General features: G+C 47.7%; 1 protein-coding gene across 3 annotated transcripts in view; it reads left to right on the top strand.

Annotated features, from left to right (window-relative positions):
- SHROOM3 (shroom family member 3) overlaps nucleotides 1–26,089 on the top strand; it is a 291,226-nt gene that overhangs the window by 110,916 nt on the left and 154,221 nt on the right. For 2 of the 3 annotated variants that reach the window (XM_045079909.1, XM_045079905.1), the window contains exon 1: nucleotides 18,653–19,175. The exons of the other annotated variant lie outside the window; for it this stretch is intronic. The gene's annotated coding sequence lies outside the window, so the exon portion shown is untranslated. Of the gene's footprint in view, nucleotides 1–18,652; nucleotides 19,176–26,089 lie in introns of those variants that run through there. 3 annotated transcript variants of the gene reach the window in all.

Here is a 26,089-nt window from a genome sequence, read left to right on the forward strand (position 1 = left end):
GATTTTGCAGATCAGTTGTTTTCAAGTCACGGTTCCAGCTTATGAAAGAAAATAATTTCTTGGATATTATCACTATCCGCTCTCTGTTCATCTCTGCTCTCTTCCCTCTCACCTGCCCGAGTCCATTCCCTTAAAAAGCATCGATATTCTTAAAGCGACTTACTCTGATTAACCACCTGGTGTCCCTTTTGAACTATTTTGAAGCAGTTTAAAGAAAGAATTTATTAAGAGCTTCGCAGAGTAAATTGAACAGAACTCCCTATTTTCAAAGCAACAAAGTATGAATGGTAGGCTGAACTTTTCTGGAGCATAAAAAGCGTCTGTTTTTTTCCTTACAAAATGATGATCTCTAAACCAGATTATGCCGGTGCTTAGATATGAAATAGTAAGCCACATGCCCAAGGGGGTTCCTGTCACTGGGATTAACACCCCGTCCTCTGCTGTTCTGACCCTGGTATCAGGGGCACAAATCAATCTCTCTGAGACTACGTTTCTTTTTAAAATGGAAAACAGTGATAATATCTTCCCTGCTCAGTTGCTGTAAGGATGAAATAAGACAGTGTGTTTGAAAATGGCTTACTGTGATAAAATATTACACCACTATTCCGTGAGGAGTATGTATTGTACAGTCTTAGCTCATGAAAATGTACCCAACTGCATTCTCCTTCAGTAGTTCTATTTAATGCACATACGTATTTGCACAAATGAGAACATATGAGTTTTAAGGTTTCTGATTATATCCATTTTGCTAAAAGGAAACTTCATTCTAAAGGGCAGTATCAATGAAGGTCAAGTTCAGAATGGGATTTTTTTTTTTTTTTGAGACCACCTTTTGTTCTGATTCTGGAACAAGCGGTAGCTCGTGGGTGGGAGGCTGAGCTGCAGGAGAGGACCGTCCGGCTGCGGACTGGCTTTTGCCTCCTGGTGAACCTTCGTTCCGTGGACTTAATTGCTTGACTTACACTGGCATATGTGGCCCGGGCTGAGCGCAATTGGAAAATGTAACGTTCTTTAGACAGCACAGTCTGTGGCCTCTGGGAAAATTTTGCCACAAGAGAACTCTCATGGGGGCAGGTGGTAGGAGTTGAGGACCATTAGGAAGTGACGATCTTTGAGAGACAATTGAGAAACTGTTCCTGAAACTCCGGGGACTCGCCTCGTGCGTAACACACGGGGCTTCCTTTGCCTCACCTGGACACAGAAGCCGAATGAGAAAGATTTGTGTAAGTCCCGTGAACTGCCTCTCAAGATATAAAAAAGGGTCTGTGCGCTGTGGCCGAGTCCTCCCGCAGGTGCAGGAAGCGGGTCTGTGACACCTGTGCCCCGTGAGGAGCACACGGAGCCCGAGCGGGGCCGAGGACGGCGGGCAGTAGCGCCCTCGTGACTTTGTGTTGGAAGCTTGTCCTTCTGTATCTCCCAGCTCCACATGCCCCCCGGCGCTGGCGATGACCCTCTCGTCGTCCCCACCCCTGCCCGTTGCCCCTCACGCATCCTGCACGTGCCCTTGGCAATCCGGAATTCGAGCAAAGGGTGGCGCAGAGCGGAGATGGGAGTACAGGCCCCAGACTGGAACCCGGTTTGCATCCTGGCCGGGCCCGGCCAAGCCTTCCCCAGGCGGGGAATCAGTATAAACTGGGAATTGCGGGAACTCACCCCTTAGACATTCTTTCCACTTGAGCAAGTGGCGGCGAGGAAGGCAAGGAGGCAGCTGCGATGGCCTTCGAGCCCCAGAAACTTTTCCGAGAGGCCTGGCATCGCGGGAATTCACTCAGTATGCTTTGAGGGGTATTTCCACCCCGCTGGGACCACACTCCGGCCAGTTCGGGCTCCCTTGGAGTCCTAGGCTTGAATGTCACTGTCTAGAAGTCTCGTATCTGATTTCCTAACCAGTTGCTCCTGCCCATGGAAAAGTCATAGAACACGTTATTAGGTTTCCTGAGAGGCATGCCATGAGGCTCCCTTACTGTAATGAGAAAAGGGACATACTTTCCTGCCGCCCGTGATGCTAACCACTATTTTTATTCAGTGGGTTACATATGCTCACTGGCTATGCGGCGAATGCTGGCCCGCATGCAAAGGAAGGCTGTGCTGTCTCCCAGCGAAGGGGCCTTGATGGTGAAAGCCCCGGTTTCATTCCTGGGATAACACGGTTTTACTTCGAACAAATGTATTGCAAGCAGGAGTCACCCCTCCAAGCCCAGCCACTAAAGAATGGTCTGCAAATATCTGAGCCTTTACAAGGGATGTGAAGTCTGAGCTCTGACGTCACTCAGAAGTTACGCTGGCCCCCAACGTGGGCACACCAGCTGGAGCAGATATGTTTGGATGATTCTGATTTGGAATGTGAACCAAACCTGTTTCATTCTGCACCCTCGAATCGAAATGGCCTAGAGCTGCGGCTTCTCCAACGTGGCTACCCACTGGGATTTATGGAGGGAGTTCAAAACAGACCAACCCATCCGGGGGTCCCCTCCCCCGAGTTCTAATTCAGTTGGTAGAGGGTGTAACCTGACACCAGACACTTTTAAAGCTGCTTGGGCGATTCTGTCGTGTAGTCAAGTTTGAGAACCACTGGTCAGAGCCATAGATCAAGGTGATAAAGGGAAGCGACGCGGAGGTAGGAACTAAGAGGCAGAAGAAAGCCTCGCAGAGGGACGGGGATGTTAGGATGGAAGCAGCACGAGAGCCGGGGAGGCAAACCCGGAGAGGCAGGGAGCAGGCCAGAGCCTTGCTCGTGGCAGGGAAAACCACAGAGCAGACACAGAGACACCTGCTTCCGAGATTTCAGGACTGTCTAGGATGCCCACAGGCCTGATGCGGAAGGGCTGCCCCGCCCCTGCTCCCCCCCCCCCCCCCAGTGGCTCCCGCTCTGGCATTTCTGGGATGCCTGTTTCTCATTATTGCTCTACGGAGGCAGAATTTTTTGAAAAGCTCATTAAGAGATGTTGCTACTGTTAAGGGGTGTGGGCAGGGGAGGGGTTGTCGGTGGGCAACACTTGGTCTGCACTGCCCCCCCTGAACGAATGTCTGTGACCTGAGCTATGACCACCTGCCGTTGCATGGGGAGTTTGTGGTCCCGGCAGGTGCGGGGGCCATCCAGCTGTTCTGTGCCGGTAAAACCACACCCACCATACCGCGGTCGGCACGTTCCCTCCGCATGTTATTTCTGGCCGGTGCCCCCAGGAAACAAGCTGTGAAAGATGGCTTGCTCAATGCCACTGAACTTACTCATGCGATGTGAGGACAGTGTCAAGAGGTCCTAGATTGGAACAAGCATGTGAGCGGCTATCTGTCCTCGTGACATGTTCATTTCCTTTGTCTGTCCTGGTTTTTAAAAATCACACCTCGGGGGCGCCTGGGTGGCCCAGTGGGTTAAGCCTCTGCCTTTGACTTGGGTCATGATCTCAGGGTCCTGGGATCAAGCCCCGACCGGGTTCTCTGCTCAGGGGGAGCCTGCTTCCCCCGCCCCCCGCCTACTTGTGATCTCTGTCTGTCAAATAAATAAATAAAATTTTAAAAGAAAAAAAATCTTAAATTTAAAATCTAAAATTTCTTTTAAAAATTTTAAAGAAATTAAAAAAAAATCTCGTACAGCCACAGCACAAGTCCCAGACTTCTTGGGAGTGAGAGATAGAAAAATGGTTTTGGGAGAGAACAGTTCGATGCCGCCGGTTGTTGAAGACACTGCACTGTCCTCAGTGGAAAATCAGAGCTTGGAAGGTCCTGACAGTTTTGCCCTGTTCTGGACAAGTCCACTGTTTTTACTGTCCACTTTCCTTCTAGATTATGTATTTTTGAGTCTTACGTAATGACAATGGCTCTAAGATCACAGGTGTCCTACTAGAATCCTGAGAGGAAGCTTAAAAAATACAGGTCTGGAAGCATCCAGCACCCTGCACAGACCCTTAGCCTTCGGAAGGCAGAGAAGTGGCTGGGTCTGGCTGAGTTGAGACGACCCCTACGCTTCTTGCTCTTTGACCACCCGAATTAAAGTGGTGACCCCAACTGTGTATGTGGTGCCATCAGTCTTCTGATTCTGTTGCGTCTGGGGTCCTCGCACGTGACAGTTTTGAAGACCCTCGTTAGTCCTGAGTTAAATGACGCTTCTAAGACCAGCTTCTCTGCGCCTTTGCTTCTCGGTCCTAAAATGCTGGTTCAGTTGCCTCGTGGGACCAGAGGCCCGCTCCCCCACCACCAGCTGCCGGGCTGCTTGCTTTGCTCGGTCGACCCTTGCACAACATGGGGTTGAACTGCTCAGGTCCTCTCACACGTGGATTTTTTCCAGTAAAAACAGTACGATGCTATATGTATTTTCTCTTCCCGAGGATTGCCTTGTTCCTTTTCTCTAGCTTACTTTGTTGTAACAATACAGTTTCTAATACATATTCAAAATACATCAATACGCTGCTATCAGTAAGTCTCCCGTTCAACTATGAGCTGTTAAGTAGTTATGTTTTGGGGGGCTCAAACATCATACGCAGATTTTTGTGGGGGAGTGAGGTGCCCCTAAGCCCCGCGTTTTTTGGGGGACCCCTGTAACAGTTTGCCAGTGCATTTGAGAAATGCAATATTCCACTCCCCCTTATGCTGGTGTCAGACTGTGTCTGATGTTTTTTGCTTAGTGGGTAGGGGCTGTAAAATTATCCTGGGGGACGGGTGCTTGGTGAGTGTGCTTATTGTTTAGGTAGGAAGGTTGCTATATTGTTTTCATGAAGACTGTGGTTCTAGGGAGCATTTTAAAAGGATTCTTTGGAATGTTTCTTTAAAGGGGTCTCTTGGGAATCAGCCATTGTTCTCAATTGCTGGTAAAGAAGCAGGGCCCTCAAGCAAGGCCTGGGCGCCTCAAACAGACTTTCCTGAGATTAGCTCGGGAGTGAGATGTTGTCAAAGTCTCTCGTCCTTCACCTGCACAACTTAAAGGAACAGGTAGTAAAACAGAGTCATTGTTTTGTCACTAGTGGTTGCAAGTTAATTTTTTTAAAAATATGTATTTTTTAATTAAAAAAAAAGAATATTTTTTATCCATTATACCGTTTTGACTTGCTCCCTCACTTTTAGGTATTTGCTCAAATGCCACCCTTCCCCGTACAGCCCACTAAAACTCGCAGCAGCCCCCTCCCTGCTGTATTCCCAACACCCCTTGTTTTGTTTTGTTCTTTCCTACGGATGAGACATACACTCACATCTGCTTTCTTTCATTGGAAAAGAAACTCCAAACCGGTAGACATTCTATTCAGTGTCCCCAGTGCCCGGAATGGCTCCCGGCACACATGTGCTCACTGAGTAGCTGCGAAATGAAAACAAAGATATGCCCAGGAGCCGCTGGGTGGTGATCGGCTCTTCCTAAATCAGCCCGGGGTGGGGGCGGGCCAAGTGATAGAAGGTCCACTGAGGCACGCGGCCTGCCTTGCTCAGAGGTGTGCCAGGGTCTTTCTCTGGTGGTGGTGGGGGACATTCCTATGGATCCTTCCTTGTCTCTTTGGCCCCACAGAAACCCCCAAAGATGGGATCCGTGTCAGTTTCCTCGAAATGAAAGTCTAGCTTCGTGCCTCTTCTTGCTCAGGATGTACGAGCAAAATTCAAAATTTAGATTTCTAGTTTGAGACTGGGGATGGTTCCCCTCTTTACTTTTCCACAAATATTTGGGAACACAACCCAAAGGCACGGAAATGTTCCAAAATAGCAATAGTGCGTGGCTTGCCTTCTTTCCAAGGGCAGAGCAGCTTGTAGTCGTTTCTAAAAATAGAGCTTTCTGGTCCAGGTCAATAGGTAGGAATGGCCTCGTGTTACTCTGTTTACACAGTTTCACATCACACACCTTCGTAACAACGGCGCTGACTTGGTGAGGCCTGCGGACCCACACTGGTCTGCGGGAACTTGCGGTGAGTGGATCCCGGAAGGGCAGCCCCCCGCGGTGCTGGACACGGAGCCGCGTCCCCACTGAGACCAGCGGTGCTTGCACAAGGGCCCGTTCAACCTTTGCTTCTTGGTTTCTCACCCCCTTTCCATCACTGTCTCAAAGTCAGGAGCAGAGGTTAAAATCTCCAGGTCCTCCTGCAAGATACTAACAAACAGAAAAATAAATCCACATTCAGGAATTTAAGACCCACAGTGTTTTGTTTCGTTTTATCTGTCTTGCATTGTTTTCCTCTTTGCGAGTGTGTGAGTTTCCAAGGCATCGTGTAGTGGCAAATTTAATTTTGAGACCTTTCGATAAAATATTCTGAGAAGGCTGACTTATCCTTGGCTTTTCCAGAACAGCCCTCCAACAGGGAGAGGCCTTTTCTTTTTGTGTTATAGGTCACGGACACCCCTGTCCTGTCCCCTAAATGCGGACAATGTGGGTGGTATTAGAATTATTTTCTTGGGATTAACATTCTAAAATTAAGAGGATAAAAGAGCGGGGACACTTGATACTGAATTTACATGAGGCGATTGAACTGGGCCAACGGGGCCGTCACTTTTATAAGATTCATAGTAGGTTCTGAAGAAGGGGATTAATTCAGATCAAATGTAGGATTTTATCTCTAGGAATCAATTCGGTTTCATGAGTTCGCCTGCCGCGTTTAGATAAATAATTCTGGGGAGCTCTCACCTGTTGGCTTTAGGCATTCCAAGCATTTCATCCTCACATTTAATTCTTAAAACAACCTGTGAAATAGGTGTTAGTGTTGTTATTACTGTAGGTAGGTGAGGAACCAGACTTCCCATAGCTCAGCTGGCCAGGGCGGGGTGGGGGGGGGTGCACATCTATGAAGTGTGGGTTTGAAGCCCACTCCATCGGACTCAGAAGCCCAAACTTCCAAGCCAGGGGAAACTCAGAGGAGCTGGTTTTCTGTGACTGCTCAAAGCCCCAAAACGACATCGGTGACCACAGTTGGGCTCTGCCAATGCCCCTGTTTGTTTTGCTCTAAAGACAGTTACAGACCAGAGCCTTTTGTCTTCCCTGCAGTGTTGACTCTCATTCCCTTAAATAAATTAACTCTCCCATCTTGTCGGACTTGTCCTGAGCAAGTCCACGTGCCAATCAAAACAGAAACGGGAGAAACAGCACAGCAAGAAGGGAGAAGGGACTGAGGTTTCCTGGTTATGAAGGAATCAGTACAGCCAGCCATTTTCTATTTTCCCCCAAAACAAAAGAAAACAAAAAAAACATAACACACCATACCAGTGGATCCCGGTCACAATTTGTTCTGTGATTTTTCAATGCTGGTGATAGTGGTTGAATGTAGAAATGTTGGAACATTCACGATTTTGTAAGAGAACACTCAGAGTGTATCACTTCTCTCCCACATAGTAGATGCTCAATAAATGAAGTGGAGAGGTATAAGGGCTCTGTTTCTGAGGACTTACCCACAGCGCCAGCAGCCTCCGTCCATTGCAGATTGACTCCACAGAGCCCGATCCAGCTTCCAGGGGAGAGGAAATTTCTCCGCGTGCCCTGTTCCTGCCGGCACCCTAATGAATCTCCCTGCTTCTCTCCACTTCAGGACCCCGTCTGTCCCACATTTTTTCTCTCCTAGGAATTGTGCCTCCACACCTGTCTCTTTCCTGGTTGGTTCCTCAGTCAAACTTACCTTTCCATTTCTTGCTTCCTCAGAACTTTCCTTGGGAGTGACTTCCCGAGCTCCGATGACATGGCTAAGGACAGCTGCAGTCTGAGGAGAACAATATAATCTCACACACTAGAACGGCAGTAATAACACGAGGATTCATATTAGTCGTGAAAATTAGTATGCACAAACTAGTATTCAAATTCATATTCGTCAGCTTTGCAGGTTAACGATACGGTGTTTTATCTGAGACAAATGTGTGGGACTTGTCATTAGGAGCCGCTGAGTCAGGGGCGGAAGGTGACCTCAGCCTTAAAAGGCTGAACTTGGCCATGTCAGCCTGTGTGGCTGGCCCAGCTCGGAGGTGTGGCCAGAGACCGTGGGCCCAGGAGATGAGGGTTAGGGATACATCAGGGTTAGGGATACATCAGATATCCCGATGGTGTAGTTGAAATGCCCCGTCCACAATTTAGCAAATCATCTGACAGAGATATGGCGACAATTCAGATGTGAAAATCCATGTTCGAATATGGCGAAAAGAAAGGGGTGGGTATGTTTCAGGTATGGATTTGCCCCTTCGTACGTTGTCCCCGCGTGCGCACGCCCAGTAGCAGGTCACATCGAGGGCTGACACATTTAGCAAATCACAATACAGGATGTGCGTTCTAGTTGAATTTCAGATAACAATTCCTCCGGAAAAGTACGTCCCTGATTTTATCTAACAACCCTGGTCACATGGTAACTTAGGTATACAGAAATGAACATGGGTTCTTCAGTCTGAACCCAGTCTGGTCTTCCTCACAAACGCCTGCTTGCCAGGTAGCGGGGAAACAGAACCGCCTCGACCCCAGCCAGGTTAGAAACGAGCCTGGTCTGATCGTTTGAAGAGTCCCTTGAGGTGATGCCCAGGCTCTTAACGTACCTTGCGCCCGTTCTCAGATGTCATCCTCAGTTTCCACCGCCCGCCGCTTGGCCGGAAGAGTGCCGGGAGGCCTGGCTTCACCTCTCTGGCCTCAGGGAGAAGAGGACACGCCTGTGGGAAACCAGGGACACTTAGGGAGTCGGGAATCTGGGCTGCGTTACTCCCTGTGAGACTCAGGGAGAGGTGCTGAGAGCCGGGCCGGCCCTCCTCGATTCTGGCCGGCGCGGGATGCCGGCAGACACGGGGAGAACAGCCGTGATGATGTGCCACGGTCCTGGGGCAGGGCCCCGGGCCAGGCGGGACTGAGATGGACAACTCTGCGGATACCGTGTCTGAAGCGAGAGGGGACCAGGGGAGCCCGAATCTGCCAGGGGGGGCGCTGCTAGGGGTCCCCGAGGGCATGGCCCAGGCCAACTCTGGACACAGTGACCGAGCTCAGCGGTGAGTGTCGGCAAGGACAAGGGAGGCCCAGGACAGAGCCGAGGCACCACGGGACAGTGCCCTCAAGGACCCGCACTCACCACTGCCCCAGGCCTCCCGGCACTCTTCCGGCCAAGCGGCGGGCAGTGGAAACTAAGTACGACATCTGAGAACGGGCCTTTTCCTGGCCCTATAGGACGTGTTTGCCATTGGAATTTTCCAGAAAGAACCCTGGATAGGTTACAGTGGTTCTCAAAAGAGCGGCGTCTGACCTGGAACTCCTGTGAAATGCAAATACCTCGGCCCGACTCTAGATGCTGCTCTACCATGTCCGATATTCAGGGTTTGGGCCCCGCCGTGCGTGGTTTGGCAGCTTTCCAGGGGATTCTGCTGTGCCGTGAAGAACCCAGCTTTAAGGTTTCCCGTAAATTTGCTCACTCCCTTGCTTATGGTTTCCAAGCCTGAAGTTTTACTAAACAGGCCACGTACGCCTTCTCCATCTAGGTGATTTATTAACTTGCTGGATACACTTGAAACGCTTTGCGGTCCCAAACAAGGAATTTGCAGCCTTGGGAAGGATGGAAATTCTGACGCCTGCTACCGCGTGGAGGAGCCTTGAGGACTTTATGGGAAATGAAACGAGCAGCCGTGAGAGATTGAATGCGGTCCGTTCCCCTGATGGGAGGTACCGGCATCATCCCGTTCAGAGATAGAGTAGAATGGTGACTGCTGGGGGGGAAGGGGGGATGGGCAGGCTGCGTTTTACGGCCATGGAGTCCCAGTTGAGTAAGATGAAAAGAATCCTGAATGTGGATGCTGGGATGTACTTTACACCAGTGAACTCCATACTTAAAGATGGTTAAGAGGTGGGGTGCCTGGGTGGCTCAGTCAGTTAAGTGTCTGCCTTTGGCTCAGGTCATGATCCTAGGGTCGAGGGATCCAGGCCCACATTGGGGCTCCCTGCTTGACGGGAAGCCTGCTTCTGCCTCTCCCACTCCCCCTGCTTGTGTTCCCTCTCTCGCTGTCTCTCTCTCTGTCAAATAGGTGAATAAAATCTTTTAACAAATGGTTAAGGTGGTAAATCTTATGTGTGTATGTTTTACAATTAAAATTTTTGAATTAAAAATAAAATTTTAAGGGGTGCCTGGGTGGCTCAGTGGGTTAGGGCTCTGCCTTCAGCTCGGGTCATGGTCCCAGGGTCCTGGGATCGAGCCCCACATCGGGCTCTCTGCTCCTTGGGGAGCCTGCTTCCTCCTCTCTCCCTTTGCCTGCCTCTCTGACTACTTGAGATCTCTGTCTGTCAAATAAATAAATAAAGTCTTTAAAAAAAATAAAAATAAAAAAATAAAATTTTAAAAATATACCATGACTAAAGCAAAAATTTAAATCGTGAGTTAAAAATGGCTTCAGATCCTAAGCCAACAGGTACTGATTTGAGGGAAGGCCATGTGGCTGGCTCAGCGGCTTGCCCATGAACATAATCTTGGACCTTAGAGTTCAGATGTAAATTTTGAAATAGACGCTCCTGGTACATGTGAGTATTTTACCAGGTTTTAGTGCAGTTTCTGAGCTACCTAAAATATAAGGAGAAGCTGGTCAAATAGATCTAAGTCTAGAATTCCAACAGGATAGTTGGTCTCCTTGTGGCTATTGAGATAAAAAGTAATATATGCTTGGAATTTTTGGATATCTCAAGCTAAAAAGCCTTGGGCATAAATGAACTCCTAGTGGCCTATATCCTTCTACTTGGAAAGCACCGGCAAGTCACCAGCTTCTTTCCAGCTGCCAGAAGGGTGAGCTACTGGGAAGGGTCTGGTAATTCACTGTCTGTTGGTTTGAATAGAAGCTGTTGTGGTTCCCTTTACTGTTCTCCTCCAGTCCCTTGGCTTTGGGTGAATAAGTCCGTCTTCCTTACAGGCAGCAACAAGGGGTTGGTATTGGCAGAACATGGGGCTTTAAACACCCGCCCACTTCCCGAGAATATGTTAGTCGCTCACTCAATAAAATAACATTCTTTACTATAAACTCAAGTTTTCTCCATCTTGTTAAAAGACGAATGAAAGCATCTTGAGAGAACTGCTCCTGTCCCAGTAAAAACAGCGGGTCTGCTGTGCAGAGCACAGCTTCAAGACGAGTTCCCCGCGACTCCTTTGCAATCCACTTGCCACCAGGAGGCGTCTCCGTGGGGAATTCTGTAGCCGCTGCTGTCCTGGTCCCATTTCCAGGCTGCACCAATGTCCTAAGAGAAAAATCTTGAGACGTCCAAATCTGTCTTCCGTCTCAGAACTATGTTTGTATAAGACAATGTTCTCATGGGTCCCAGGAAATTAGTTTAGGTAAATACAGCGAGGAAGCACGTATGCTAATGAAAGGTGGTTGATAGATCCACATACGTCCATATACATATATGTGTGTATCATGTATATATAATGTCTATATATTATATATGTGTGTGCATAGATGCGTACATATATGTATTTACTTAACTGTATGCATTTTTTAAAAGATTTTTATTGTTTTATTTGACAAAGAGAGACAAAGTGAGAGAGGGAACAGAAATAGGGGAAGTGGGAGAGGGAGAAGCAGACTCCCTGCTGAGCAGGGAGCCCGACGAGGACCCCGGGATCATGAGCCAAAGGCAGATGCTCAACCAGCTGAGCCGCCCAGACGCCCCAATGCCTGCCTTGGCAGCTACACTGTTCATGTCTCAGCCATGGATCAAGCTGCATAACCTACTGCGATCTGGTTTTCTTTAGTTGTACAGTTGTATACATTTTGTCTCAGTTGTATCTCAGAGGATTTTTGTATTATTGAATGAGATAGTCCATACAGAGTGACAAGTACATGCTTGGCATCTGGTACCCATATGGGAGACACCAGGTATTGGCGATTACAGAAAGGCGGAAGTGGCAAGCATCAGAACTTAGAGAAGCCCTTGGCTGAGTTTGCGGGCTCTATCTTAGTGTTGGATTTACTATGATTCTTTTGGGTTGTAGCTTTATTTATTTTTATTTTTTTCAGACTGGAAGCAACTAAATTGATTATCAGTTTCTCATGGTTAAGATTTGAACAAGGCAACAACAGGCAAACTAGTTGATGATGAAGGTCGAAAGTCGGGGGTGGAGAGCTGGAATAGGTTGGAAAAGTCTGGAAGGAACCTTCTGCAGAGGCCGGAAATATTCAGCATCATCTTTACCATTTACACAAGATTAGTGCACTTTACACACTCGGTATATGCTACACACCTTAATACAAATTGTAAAAAGGATTTGAAGGTCTACACATACCAAATCCACTGGGAAAGCTACTCAAATTGATTTTTAAAATGCAACTCAGTGAATTTAATAAAGTTCTTTGGCAGAATTTGAAAACTTCCTCTTGACCTGCAAACACTTGTTTAATCTACATTCAAAATCTGAATGTTTTACATGAGGATCTGTTCTTCTGTCTTCTGGAAGAACATTGGCTCTGGCAGCAGAGGCTCAGAGCTCTGTGCAGGTAGCGTGAGGTGAGGAGGGGCTCCCCGCTGTGCTCGTTTGGTCTGTCTTCCTGGCCCAGTGGGCACTGGAATTTGCCAGCCGGGCAGCCCAGACACGGGATGGCTCGTTACCGTCTTTCCTCTCCAGCTGACTGTCCAGCCTGAGTCTCTTCAGGAAAGCGATGCTTGATACCTTCTAGTACTAAACTAAGGCAGGGTATTACCGTGTCTCGCGCTCTCTGACCTCTCCAGCTCCCTCCATAGCAAGCGCGCATGAAATGTTTGCCAAGTGAGTGCAAACCCGTATGTAACGTGCTCCCTGCCCACTCCTGTAGGTCTCCCGTGCCCTTCCTTTACAAGGCACGTGGGTTCACAGGCCCCATCTGATCCCACCTGCCTTTTTTCTCCTGTAGCACAAGATGGAGGTCAGGGAAAGCAAAAGGAAGAATGTTCTCCACTCTGTCTGTTTAAATCATGATTTGAAGCAGGTTTTATTATACCAAATTATCCTCAGGCTAATTGCTTGACAGCCTCCGTCCTTACTGTGGCTGACGCCATTGAACTGATTTCCTCTGCTGATATCTGCCTGGCGAGGGCATGGCATGCAGTCCCTAAGGGGAAACCTGCTCGCTGGAAAAAATACCCCAAACTCCTGAACATTGTACATGCCAGACACATCCACTTTCTAAGTCATAACAAATCTAACATCTACAGTGGTGTTTAAGAGCGTGTACTGTGAAATCAGGCTGCCTGGGTCCAAATCCTCTTTCTACCATTTGCTAGTTTTGTGATCTTGGGCAAGTTTTTCATCTCTCTGTACCTGAGATGCTCTAGTGCTAAAGTAGAAATCATAGTCGTAGTACTTTTCTAGGAGGGTGGTTAGAAGAGTTGCAACAAAATATGTGAAGTACTTAGTGCCCTTCCCAATACACAGTAAGTACCCCGCTGATAAGCTCGGTCCATATGTATATGTATGGACTCGGTCCATGAGTACATGTATGGACTGACGCCTGCTCTTTCCGTTAACCTTATTCATTGTTTATACCAGCTGTACAATTTTCCTAGGGAGCGAAAGCACTCATCAGCAGGGCCATAATTCGTGTTCTGCAATGCTCTTCCTCCTGAGTGTCCTTTTCATTGCCAAGGGTAAAATGAACCCAGATGTAATTCCTCTGTCATTCTTAGCACTAAATGGTAACTTGGGGCTCCCCCTCCGGGATGTCCAGACTTTGAAGGCATGATCGAGCTCAAGGCTGTGGTTCGCTACCTTGCGCCCACTAACATTCTAGTGAAGAAATACCCAGGTTGTCCCCCCAAAATCAGGGGGTGTGAAGAGAGAAAAAAGAAGAGGAGGGGTATGTTCCTTGGCTTGTTAGTCTCCGAGGTCAAAGGCAGCACAAGAGAATGAGAATTTAAATGGAAAAGTATGACGCTCCTGAGTAACACCAGAAACACACCTTCTGATTTCTGCTTTAAGTCCTACCGTTGCAATACAGGAAAGACATTGATTATTAATACTTTGGACTTAACTGACATCTTTTATGACTCTAAGAGGCCTAGAGGCATTATCTCATCAACCTCGATGTTGGTGTGCGGTCAGATTGCAGTCAAAAGACTGTTTGCCCAAGTACAAAGTGAGCGTGGCCGCAAGTTGACTTTCCTTAGAGTGTCCTCAGGGGTCACACTCCTGCAGACACACCTGCAGTTTGCCGGCGAATACAATTTCCCATGAAATTAAACCAAAATGGGCTAGAAAAGAGAAACTGAGCTTATTAAGTTTCTTTTTAGGCTCACTGCCCAGTTTTCTTTCAGCCTGGAACTTCTATGTGGGCATTTGCGGAGTGGGGTTAAACCAATTCTGAGCACCACTGAAGTGTATTTACTTTTTTTGCCGCACACATCATCATCACCTTTGTCATTGTCACTGTCCGTGCTAGTGTGACCTCTTCCTTCTGAGGAAACAGTGTGATTTCTCAAAGGGAGATGTGCAGGATGCCAGTTCTACCTGAATTATTTCTGTGCTTTTATCAAGTTTAATTTATTTATGTAGCATCTGATATATGGTCAGTCACTGCTCCAGGTGCTTAAGAGACAGCTGTGATTAGAATAAACATCTCTGCCCTCCCTGGGCTGACATCCTCGTGAGCAGCAGACAGGAAAACCACACACAACACAGATGTAAATTATACAGTATGTTAGGAGCTGGTGAGTGCTCTGTGAAAAGAAAGCAGCCCAGAGGCCGAGAGGTGGTTTCGATCTACTCCATTCATAAAATTCCTTCAATTCCTCCCGGGAGTGTTGAGGACAAACCTGTAATTTTCAAGAACATACTCTGCATAGCATAATGTATAGAGAAGTTGAATCACTATGTTGTCTACCTGAAACTAATATAACATTGTATGCCAACTCTACTCCAATTAAAAATTAAATACAAGGTAATGAAAAAATAAAAGCACACTCTATAGAAGTACTTTGAGCTCTGGGAGCATGTCGGAAAAGTAGAAGGCCTGGTCCAGAAGTACCCTCCAGGCAACCACATCTCCCTTACCCAAGGGATGGGTCTCCCTTATGCTGCTGGAGAAGAGTGTAACTCTGATGTGTGGCCACCTAGAAACTGGAAATAAGTAAGGAAACCACATTTTCTTCATTATATCCCGAGGCTCTCTCTCCATAGATCCCGATCTCGGACCACAAACAAGCACCCGATGGGGACATGTGCAAATGATTAAGGAAAAACACCAGTGGAAATCTGGTGTTCTGAAATCAAGGCTCTCTATCTTGGTCTGCAGTTTATCAAGAGTAACATAAAACTCTCCTGACTGTGGGTTTGTTTTTGAAAAGGTAACCCGAAGAAAACAGGATGTCCCTGAGTAGATGTGCTATTACCTTTTAGAGAAAAGGAAAAATAAAACCCCTTATTTCTTTAAAATCTCATCTCGTACTCTTTTTCTCCATTTACCCCAGATATCAGGATGGGGTGAATTTTCAAGAATCACTTGAATACTTTTTTTAAGTATTTTAGGTATTTTAAAAGTATTTTAAGTATTATATTTTAAGAATCACTCAGTGATGGTCTGGATTAGAGTAAGGACAAGAGCCCCGAGACAAAAAGCGACTTGTTCAAGGTCACTTAGCAGGTCAGGGGCAGAACCAGAAGGGAAAGCCCAACCCCCACCTTCTGGGTTCTACAGCACCGCTTCTAAATCAACATGTCTTCCAACACGGATTGCATAACCCTCTACAGCCGATGGCCAAAGCAGCCAGGTAGGAAATAAATGAGAAGTCCAAGATGTTTGTGAAAGCGTTCCAGATCCTCCATAGAAATCGGAAGCAGAGCGAGCCGGATGTGGAAGCTGGGGCTGAGGGCAGGGCTTCCTGGGGTGTCCACGGGGGGACAGCAGGTGTGGGTGGTCTGTCTTCTAACTGAAGGGGAGCTGGTGCACCCTGCAGGGAGAAAGCCTCCCTAGGCACCAAAGTAACTTGCTGTAGCTGTGACGGCCTCAGTTCCAGGCCCGAGGACCCCAGACTTCATGGTCCTTCTGCCCAGGAGTGGCTGCAGGACCCTGACATGGGTGATGGGGTCACACCGTGTGCTGTCTCCCTTCATGTCCTGGCGCAGGGGGGAGTGTGATCATCCTGCCTGTGTCTTTACTATCAGATAACAATGGACCTCCTCCCGAGGGCCGGGCACCCGGGCTAAGTGCTTTACTGACATTATCACGCTTGGTCCTCACATCAGATGCTATCAGCAGTCCCATTTCTGGGGAGAGAAAACGGAGACTTGGAGAAGTTCAGTAACTGGCCCAGAGTCACAAAGCTAGTGAATCCCAAAATCAGAATTCAAATTCTCCTTCGCAGAGGCTGGTGGTTCAAAGTACGGGCTCTGGAGTCACGTGGCCACGGTGTGCTCCCCAGCCTGGCTCTCCGCTAGCTGGAGTTGTTCAACATGTTACTCAACCTCTTCAAGCCCCCCCCCCCTTACTTCCATCTGTGACGTTGCAACCATAATTACAGTATTTATCACATTGTGGTGTTGATTAGAGAATGCAGCATAGTAACTATTGACATGTGGTTAATTACCAGTGTGCAGGCTTTAGCTGTAGTTCTGCTACCGATTAAATCGCATAAAATTGCTATTGCAGTAAAACCAGAAATGGTAAAACACTGACAACTTAACATGGTTCCGTCTAATACTACATAGGTGTCCATTCTTTGTAAAATACAACAGTGGTTCCCTTATCTCGTAATTTGTAAAAAGGCAGGGAAATAAGTGCTTCCGTATAATTTTTTCCTTTACTTGCCTGTTTGTTTTAGCTTCTCTAAAGAATCACATAGAGGGGTGCCTGGGTGGCTCAGTGGGTTAAGCCTCTGCCTTCTACTCGGGTCCTGATCTCAGGGTCCTGGGATCGAGCCCCACAGGGGGTTCTCTGCTTGGCGGGGAGCCTGCTTCCCTTCCTCTCTCTGCCTGCCTCTCTGCCTGCTTGTGATCTCTGTCTGTCAAATAAATAAATAAAATCTTAAAAAAAAAAAAAAGAATCACATAGAACTATCTTCTCTCCTAATGTAACAAAGCAGCCATGAGGACCTTTCACAATAGACTCTGTTCCCAGAGCCGCTGATCTGTTGAGGTTGTTGCCACAGAGAACTTGGAGAGTGGGTTTGAAGGGAGTTTAGACTGCGCAGAGCAGGACTAGGAGGAAAAAACTGATGAAATGAAGAGGGAGGAAACTTCTGGCTCCTTTCAGCCTCTGTTTGAGTGTTCTGCCGGTTCAGGGAATGCCATTCCCATCCGAGATGGATGATTGTGATAAACAGATGTCAAGAGTAACCCTTTGTCATTCGGCCAGTGGAGGCAAGCTCCTGATCGGTAGTGGGAGGTTGTTAAATTTGACACATTCCAAAGTGAATTCTGTGGCCTGGCTGCTCTTGACCTCTGGCTTGGTGGGGAGGGGGGCGTGGGGGGTTAGTGGATGATGGAAGGACTTGCAATTCAGTTGTGTTTGGGGAGTTTGCAGGGTGCTGGAGGAAAACAAAACTGGGATCAGGATTTTGCCTTCTTAAAAGGACAGACGGCTACTTTGGGAAGAATGCAGCTCCGGTGACGAGCCAGTAGGATGTTTGTCCCCAGCAAGAGGATTTTTCCGCCCCACCCTGACCACTGTTCGTGTCCTGCACTTGCCTCCATCCTATGTCCTTAGAATCCACATCATAGAAGTCTAAGTGGCTCCGGAATTCACGTGGAATCTTCTGGAGAGATAGTCTTTCTTGCTAATCCGGGAACTGCCTTTAAATAAAATGAGTCTCACCTTGGAAATGTAAACACATTTTGAAGGATTCTTGAGACTTTCTTGGTATCTGGAATGGAGATCACTACTGTGTGTGCAGTACTCGCTCCCTGCGGATTTCAGACTTCTGCTGTGTGTCTGGGCGCATGCTCCCTTTCCTTTCTTCCCACATCTGAAAAGTCATCTAAAAGCCTTAAGATTTTTTTCGCAAGGTTTACAGGTCAGTCTATCATCTTGGAGCCTATCATTTGTTTATTTTGCCCACCACGGCCGCTGTAAACTAATAAAAATGCATCTACATAGCCATGCACTCAGACACACTTGGACACTGTGCACCCCCCGCCCCGCCCCGCGTGCACTATTCCCTCTCTCTCTCTCTTTGTGTCTGTGGTTACGGTGAAGCTGACCCGTACAGTCTGGGGCAAATACCAAAACTTGAATCAGGCGCTATTTCTCCATACCCCCGAAAAGCATCACAAGTTCAGAGGCTCAGATGATAGATTTAAGTGAAATTCCTTTAGCTGCTTGTAGCTGGGGAGACCCGTTAAGATTCCGTCCACAAAGGTGAGCTGCGTGGCCCTTGGCGTGCTGAATTTGAAAATGTGGTGCCCTAATGTGGTTACTTCCTGTTGTTCTGGGTTTTTTGTTTGTTTTGGTTTTTTGTTTGTTTGTTTGTTTTACAAGCCCTATGTTCATAAAGTTTTCTAAGGTGATTTTTTTTTTTTGAACAATATTGACTTACTTTTGGAAACAAGGACTGTCGATTTTTCTTCTTCGAGTCGCCCTTGCCTTCTCCCAGTTTCTGTGAGGAGCTGTTGTTTGCAAAAAGCCATAACGAATTAAAAACTGAACACATCCAACAGCAGAGACGCCCACGCGCAGGCTGGCGGGGGGTCGGGGAAAGAGCAGACCCCCCCGGACCGGGCACTGGATGGTGAAAGCCGCCAAAGCCATTCATTCCTCCTTACCCTCGCCTTGTCATCCGTGCCTGGGGCCATTTATGAGCCAAAGGAAGGAGAGAGACACTCTCTGGGGAAGGGCAGGGATGGCTCCCCCGCGCCCACAAGCTCTCCTTACACCCGCCTGGAAAACAGCTTCCTGGGGGTGCAGGGCGGGCGTGCACGTGGGCCCTGGCCGCCGGGGAGCCGGGATCGGTTCTCAGGTTCCCGCCGCGTGTACTTCCCGGTGCATCAGGGGGCCCGGGCTGTCAGCAGGCCGGCGGGCGATTGGCTGGGAGGAGGGCAGTAACCTGAACTGCCTTTTGTACTCGCCTAATCAGGGCAGCCCTCTGATTGCAGGCTCCGAGCCGAGGTGCCTGGGTGGTGTCTGACACCTGCGTCCTAGCTCTGGCCTTCCTGGGGCTGCTGCTCCTGCCCTGGGGAGAGTCACGCATCTGTCCCACCTCCCTCGAGTCCCCGAGCCCCCTTGCCCGGCCGGTGTGGCCCCGCGTCATGCTGGACAGAGGTACTCAACCGAGGACCGAGGACAATGGAAACGCCCGCTTAGGCTTCCTCAAGGTAAGTCCATTTTAAATCAACATTATTTCTACACTGATATTGACAAAAATGCCAGGACTGGGAAGCTAAATCAAAGAAAGGCAGGGAAGTTGCTTACTTTGGACCTTTCTGATGAAATCGCTGTTACTTGGCTGCCAGATGCGTTGGCAAAATAAGATGTAAATGCGGGGGGTGACAAGTTGTTTCCACCCTTGCGGGCAGTTGACGCCGCATTGTGCACTCCTTCCTATTTGATGAGACACTCAAGTGATGATGGAACAAAGTGACTTTTAATTAAGGCCCACAAATGTATGTGCCAGCTCGTACAATGAAATAAAGTCAGTTTGCTTATCTTAGCCCTCTTGATGATGTAGCTCCAGGACTTTTGGTCTAATTCCAATTGCTGCTTATTTTTAAAGCCAATTTTCACGCTTCCTCTTGTGGTATGAAAGCAGTTCTCCTTTTTAAGGTTTGTTCAACATAGTAAGATTAGTGAATTTTACCCTAGCGAGGGGTTTGGCTGTACTGCTTGGCTCGCTCTGTACATTCTGATGTTGGAGAGAAAGGCAGATTGCAAATGCAAGCTCCTAAGTTGGAGCAGCAGTGAGGTGCCTAGGAATACTAAGCTCTATCCTGATCTCATTCTTCTCGAAGCCGGTTGACAGAAACTACAGGGACCATCCTGTCTCCCCTCGTGGACTGCTGTTAGCGTACATGTAGTTCTAGGATTGAGTGGTTCGAGACTGGCAAAAAGACCAGTGGTTTGAGACTAGTGCTTACACCTCTGCCTGTTGTGTTGTGATAGAGAGGAAGTCATTTTCCCTTTGATTTTGATATTTTTAATGAAAACTTTCTATAAATGGGTAAGGGTCCATTTATAAATCCAAAGAGGTTCTGAGACTACTGTTCCCAGCTTTTTAATTCCCAAGATATAAACACCTTCGTGAAACAAAGATTTCTTCATTCACCGATTCTGAGTGATTCTGTTCAAGTAGTAAACGTAATAGCGAGAACAGACAGCAGTGGCAAAAACGCAGATAAGCATTTGGAACTGTTCACTCGCCATCTATGCCAGTTATCCTGACATAGGTCTTTTTTCCCCCATGTTTGTAGCCAGTTGGAAATTTCCATCCTTCTCATCTGTTAGCTAATTTGTTTTTATAAAAAACATTTTCCTGCAATAAGTTCAACATAGTAGTGATACAAAGCATAAATAGTAACAATGGCTGCTCTGATGAATGAAAGCGTCAGAAATAGCTTTGCCCATGGGCTGAAGTGTGCTCCTGATACAGGTCTGTAGTAATCATCTTTGTGTGCGAATAGCACAGATGTTTGGTGATGACTGAGAAATCAGATCCGTTGGTAGGTAGAGAGGTAGAGGCCAAGTGAATTTACAAATGTTGAGTTAAAGGAGAAATGGATGTTGGAAAGCTAAATTAATATTGTATATTTAGCATACGTATATATTTGAAAAATCTACCTTCCCTTATGAATTACAGCCTAGGGAATGTACAAACCAAGATGCCTTCCTGGGTTAAGCATAAGTCATTTTTGTATGGAGAAAGATAGATACTACCTTAGTCCCAATCCCTATCTTAAAACACACACACACACCAGTGTTCATAAAAACCTTATGTTTTAAAAAGGTACAGACAAGAAGAGAGAGCTAATTGAAATACTCTTTATCTCTAGTTTAAAAAGTCACAGAAACCCCACATTCCACATTAAAAGTATAGACAGTCCTTGCACATACCTGCAGAGTACCAGGGCCCCCCCCCCCAAATATGTAATGTAACACAATCGTTAACGACTAAGACACACACACACACACACACACACACACACACATCCATTGCCATCCCAAGAGCAATATCATTAGAGAGGAAGATTGGGGCAGGGAATGAAGTATCTTTTAAATTCATTTTCTTCCTCAGCGAAAGTTTTTGAAAAATATCCTTTCTGGACCTGTGGAATGCCTGCCTGACTCCCTTGGGTGCAGAGTGGCGAGAGTCCCCTCTGGTGTTGTGGAAGCACACAATGGGGCCTAGCAGAGCTCAGGGCAGCCTTCCCCTCCCGGACACACATCCCTGTCCCATTGGCTCCACTCGAAACGTTCAGTTATGCAAATGAAAGCTGCGGGGTCAGACAGGCCCCGCCCCCCTCCCTTCCTCCCTCCCCGAGATCTCAGCCTTTTGCCCCTGACTTTGCTAAGCTGTGCAGGCCTGAGAGCTCAGGAGCTGGACCAGCCGGGTGAAACTTCCCTTTGCTCCATGTGCGATGGCCATAGGGACGGACAAGCGAGCTGGGGGTCCCCAGAGCTAGACACATGGACAAGCAGCAGCTTCCCAAGTCCCCTCCTCGCTAGGTGGCTTCCTTGAAATGTCTCTGGTTAACAGGAAAAAGTTGGCTTCCTTGCTAGGCCAAGCCTCTGGAAGGCATGTTTAAAAACAACAAGAGCAACACCTTCCCCTAGTGCTAACGTTCACCTTTTGGAGACAAGGGGGGGACGCGACAGTGCAGGACACGGGATGGTTCTGGAAGGCAGGAGCTGAAGCAGCCTCCAGTCATTTTCCTCTCAGCTGGACAGAAAACACGCATCAGATGGTGGTATTTGTAGCTTCTCATCTGATGCCACCGGGAGAAAAGCTTTGCAACCACCTTTGGGACCTGAAGCTGGTAGGATTGCTCTGACGGCCCGCCAAGTGCTGGAGGGAGCGCTGGCGTCGGACACTTGAAGGGGGACCTTGCTGGCACAGTCCCGTAGGGTCTGAAAGGCCACAGCTCTGGGGAGGGAGTTTACATGAGCCCCGCCCTGAAAAGCATTGGCTGCTTGGGATCACTCGTTTTTTTCCAAGAACCACAGCTCCTTAGTGACCCATCAAGCTACCGGTTTGTTCCCACCGAAGACTGGGGTCGGCATTCCAGGCCAGCCCTGCTGGTGGGGGCGGTCCCCAGCAGTTCAGCCCCACGGTCTGGTCTCCGGGCGCCTCCCCGGGCTTCTCCTGGCAGCAGGGAGGTTGGTCTCCCGCCCGATCTGTGGGCCGAGATTTCTCGGCTGTTCGTTAAACACGAATCGTTAATTCCCCCATCGGATGCATTTGGTCGGTATCCTCGTGGCGGACTGGAGGAGAAGAGTGGGGCTGAGAGGGACTGATTTATCCAAGAGCACCAAGAAATGAGGAGCCGGCGGAACCTCCAGTGCACGTGCCCCTTCTTGCTTTTTCTTCTGTCCAAGAGAAATCAGGAAGCCCTAAACCTCTCCCGCCGCAGTCTCTTCTGGACACTAAACGCTTCAGTCCAGAAAGAAGCTGCCCCCGTCCCTGCATGGCTCTGTGGCTGGGGTAGGGGGGGGTCAGAGACCTGCGAACACCGAAGCGAATCCGGGGTGCAGTGCCGTGCACACGTGTGCGTGCGCATCTGTGCTCGGGTGCATGGGCTTGCACACGCGTGTGCGGGGTGTGCTGGAAAGGCTGTCTGAAGCGTAACTGAGAAGGACAGCGACCCCTCCGCTGTGGCCTTTTCCTAGAGAGGCCCGATCATTCATGTAGAAGCGATTTCGGCCGGGCCCCCTGACCAGGGCGGCCAGCCCAGAGCCGCGGGTGAGCTCGGCCGAGGGCGGAGGGCCGCTGCCTCCCAAGGTATTCCAGGAATGTTAATGGTATGCCTGAGTGGAGCTGCGCAGCCCGCTGGCTCTGCAGCCATCTGGGGAGGCTCAGGAAGTCTCATAGCAACAGCGTCTCAAGAATGGAGCCTTTTTTTTTTTTTTAATTAAAATTAACTAACACAAAACCCAAAACTGCTCCACTGCTCAATAAGAATCAGGACAGGATTCGGATTCTTTGTGTGGAATGATATGAGCTTTTAAGGAAGAAAAGCCCCACATTCTTAATTCCTGTTCTTTAAATGAGCAATTTGTACTTGGTTTTGAGGTCTTAATTTTTTTCCCCCAGGGCAGAATTCTTTTTGGAGAAAGGGGGGAGGGGAAAATGCGTTTCCAAAGCTGTGGAGAAATAATTGGCAAAAATACGGTGAAGAAAGAAAGTCGGAGTTTTGAGATTTTCCTGGTATTTGTGGTGTTTAGCGATCCTGGCAGCGGGCAGCTGCGTTTCCCCTCTGTAATGCTGTGCGCTTTGTAAGTCTGGCTGCTTAGCTGGTGAAGTGACCTTCAGGCAAAGATGCTAATTTGACTGCGTCCATACCTGCGTCCGATAGGAGTCTCCTGAGGCTGGGGTAATAGTAGCCCTTTAAAAAAGTGAGAGGCGAAGTAGTATTTGTAGTTTGTTATGTTTCAATTGATGAGGCCTGAAGTTAGCCATTTCAGAAACCCAGTTTGTTCCTCAGGATCGAAGGCTCTGGAAAACGATGAACCCCGGAAGGCCGACTGGCAGCTGTGTGTACAGGGGCGGGTACTCTAGACGGAGACAAAAGACTTACAGTCCAAACTCGACCCCTGACTGGGCTATTTGAGGAAGGTACACAACCCTTAGAGCATGTTCCTCATCTGCAAAGTGGATTTCTGCATTGTTAGGAACATAAAAGGAACCCGGGAAATAGTCCTGGAATCTGAATGGCATTTCTGAAGGCGTAGTCTATGCTGTCACTCCTGCTGGTGTACAGCCCTGGGAAAATAATTTCATGAGACCTTTATGTCCGCTTCAGTTTTCGTGAGACATTTTAAAATTTCCTTCCGGTCTTACCAAATAAAATTTCCCAGTGGGGTCACAAAATATCCCAACAAGCGATTGTGCCTACGCATGTGTGATTCTTGAATACAGCACCCATCTGAAATACTTCTTTATATTCTTGATCGGTAGCACCTATTTCTACTCATAAAGTATTCTTCAAACCTGACATCTGGTCCCTGATGCAAGAGGGAATGCCACCAACCTTCAGGAAAAGAGTATGGACTCTGAGTTTGGTTTCTAGAATGTGGGTTCTTTTTTTTTTTTTTCTTTAAAGATTTTATTTATTTGAAAAAAAAAAGATTTGATTTATTTGACAGACAGAGATCACAAGTAGGCAGAGAGGCAGGCAGAGAGAGAGAAGGAAACAAGCTCGCTGCCGAGCAGAGAGCCCGATACGGACTTGATCCCAGGACCCCGAGATCATGACCTGAGCCGAAGGCAGAGGCTTTAACCCACTGAGCCACCCATGCACCCTAGAATGTGGGCTCTTCAGAAGTCTTCTTTCTATAAAAAGCTGGACCACTTACCCTCACATTGCCTATTGCCTCACGTATAATATTTAACCAATTAATATTTATGGAGTATGTACCATGTGCCAGCTGTCTTTCTAGAAGCTGGGTTGAGGATCATGTACAAATATAGACAAAAATTCCTGCACACATTCTGGTCAAGGGAGACAGATAATAAACTCCCAAATAAGTCAGTTGTGTTCAAGGTTATAAAGTGATAACTGGAAGTGGAAGTGGAAAAACATGAAACAGGAATACGTGGGACATGATGAGTATATGATAGCAGAAAGGGACCTTGCAGTTTTCTAAAGGGTTGCCAGAGAGGGCCCCACTAGCATGGTATGTGAAAGAAGATTTGAGGGAGGGGAGAGACCAAGCCTTGCCACGAGCTGGGGAAGAACATTGGAAGCAAAAAGAATAGCAAGTGCAAAGGCCCTGGGGTTAGGGGTGGGGAGACTAAATGACTTGTGTGAGGAAGAGGGAGGCTAGAGCCAGGAGGGACAGAGGTCCAGGCCTCCTGCCCATTTACTCTGAATGAAGCCTATGAGCTTACTTCACAAAGCTGTTGGGAGATTTCAATGAAATCATTTGTGTAAAGCCTTTAGCACAGTGCCTACCACACAGAAAAAATTCCATAATTGTTATCTATCGTCTATTTGTTTATTGTTACCACTACTTGGGATTTAAAGACAGAATGATGTGAGCACACCGAAGACGACTTTGTTCAGATCAAAACTGATTCTTCTTTTTTTTTTTTTTTTAAGATTTTATTTATTTATGTATTTGACAGACAGAGATCACAAGCAGGCAGAGAGGCAGGCAGAGAGAGGAGGAAGCAGGCAGGGCTCCATCCCAGGACCTTGGGATCATGACCTGAGCCAAAGGCAGAGGCTTTAACACACTGAGCCATCCAGGTGCCCCTCAAACTGATTATTCTTAAAATAATTAAACTCCCAACTTTGGTTCCTTCAGTATTCAATTCTATCCCCTAAAAATGTCCCAATCCTCTCTCTGCACAATATACAGAGGGAAAAATGTACTTTTTAAAAACTGGCCTTGTTTCAGCCAAACCATTGTTTCTGTTATGAAAGTACTAAAAGCCCATACTCTCTGGGGATACGTGTATTTTGAGACATTTGGTTTAACTTTCAGCTACGAAATCCTTTTGAATTCCAGTGAATTCCCATGGGATTGCCATGTTCTCATGTTTGAGTGTTGATGTCGATACCCTGCTCTAGGCCACAGGATTCAAAGTGGGGAGTAACCTATTGCAGGTATAATGAAAACGGGGAAACAAAGTCTTTTCCTTCTCTCCAGAGCCCAGAAGCAAGATTGGACTTCCGGGACAGCTCAAGAGCCCTCTCTCAAGATAATCTTCCTAGACACCTGTCCAAGTGTCTAGATCCTACTGATCTCCTCCTTTGACCCTGAAGGCTTTGGATTATAACTCACGTCAAGTGATGACTAGCTCAGAAACTAGAAATGAGGGAATCCTTTTCTCTAAGCATTTGAAGATCCTCATTTAGAACTGGGGTTATTCTTGCTTCAAGACCTAATGAAGTGACTTGGGAACAGTTAAACAAAATGCTTGATGGCAACTTAGTGATCAACAAAGGGAAAGTCTGTCTAAAAATGTATATCCTCAGTAGTGGCAATGTTCCAGTAGAGTGTGGGGAACCAATGGTCAGAGGGGCTGCCCAGCGTTTGGACACCAGCCTGACTTCTAAGATCTCTTCCAAAT

This window comes from Mustela putorius, unplaced genomic scaffold, assembly GCF_011764305.1.
Source record: "Mustela putorius furo isolate JIRA1106 unplaced genomic scaffold, ASM1176430v1.1 tig00000430_pilon_pilon_pilon, whole genome shotgun sequence".
Classification (NCBI taxonomy): Eukaryota; Metazoa; Chordata; class Mammalia; order Carnivora; family Mustelidae; genus Mustela; species Mustela putorius.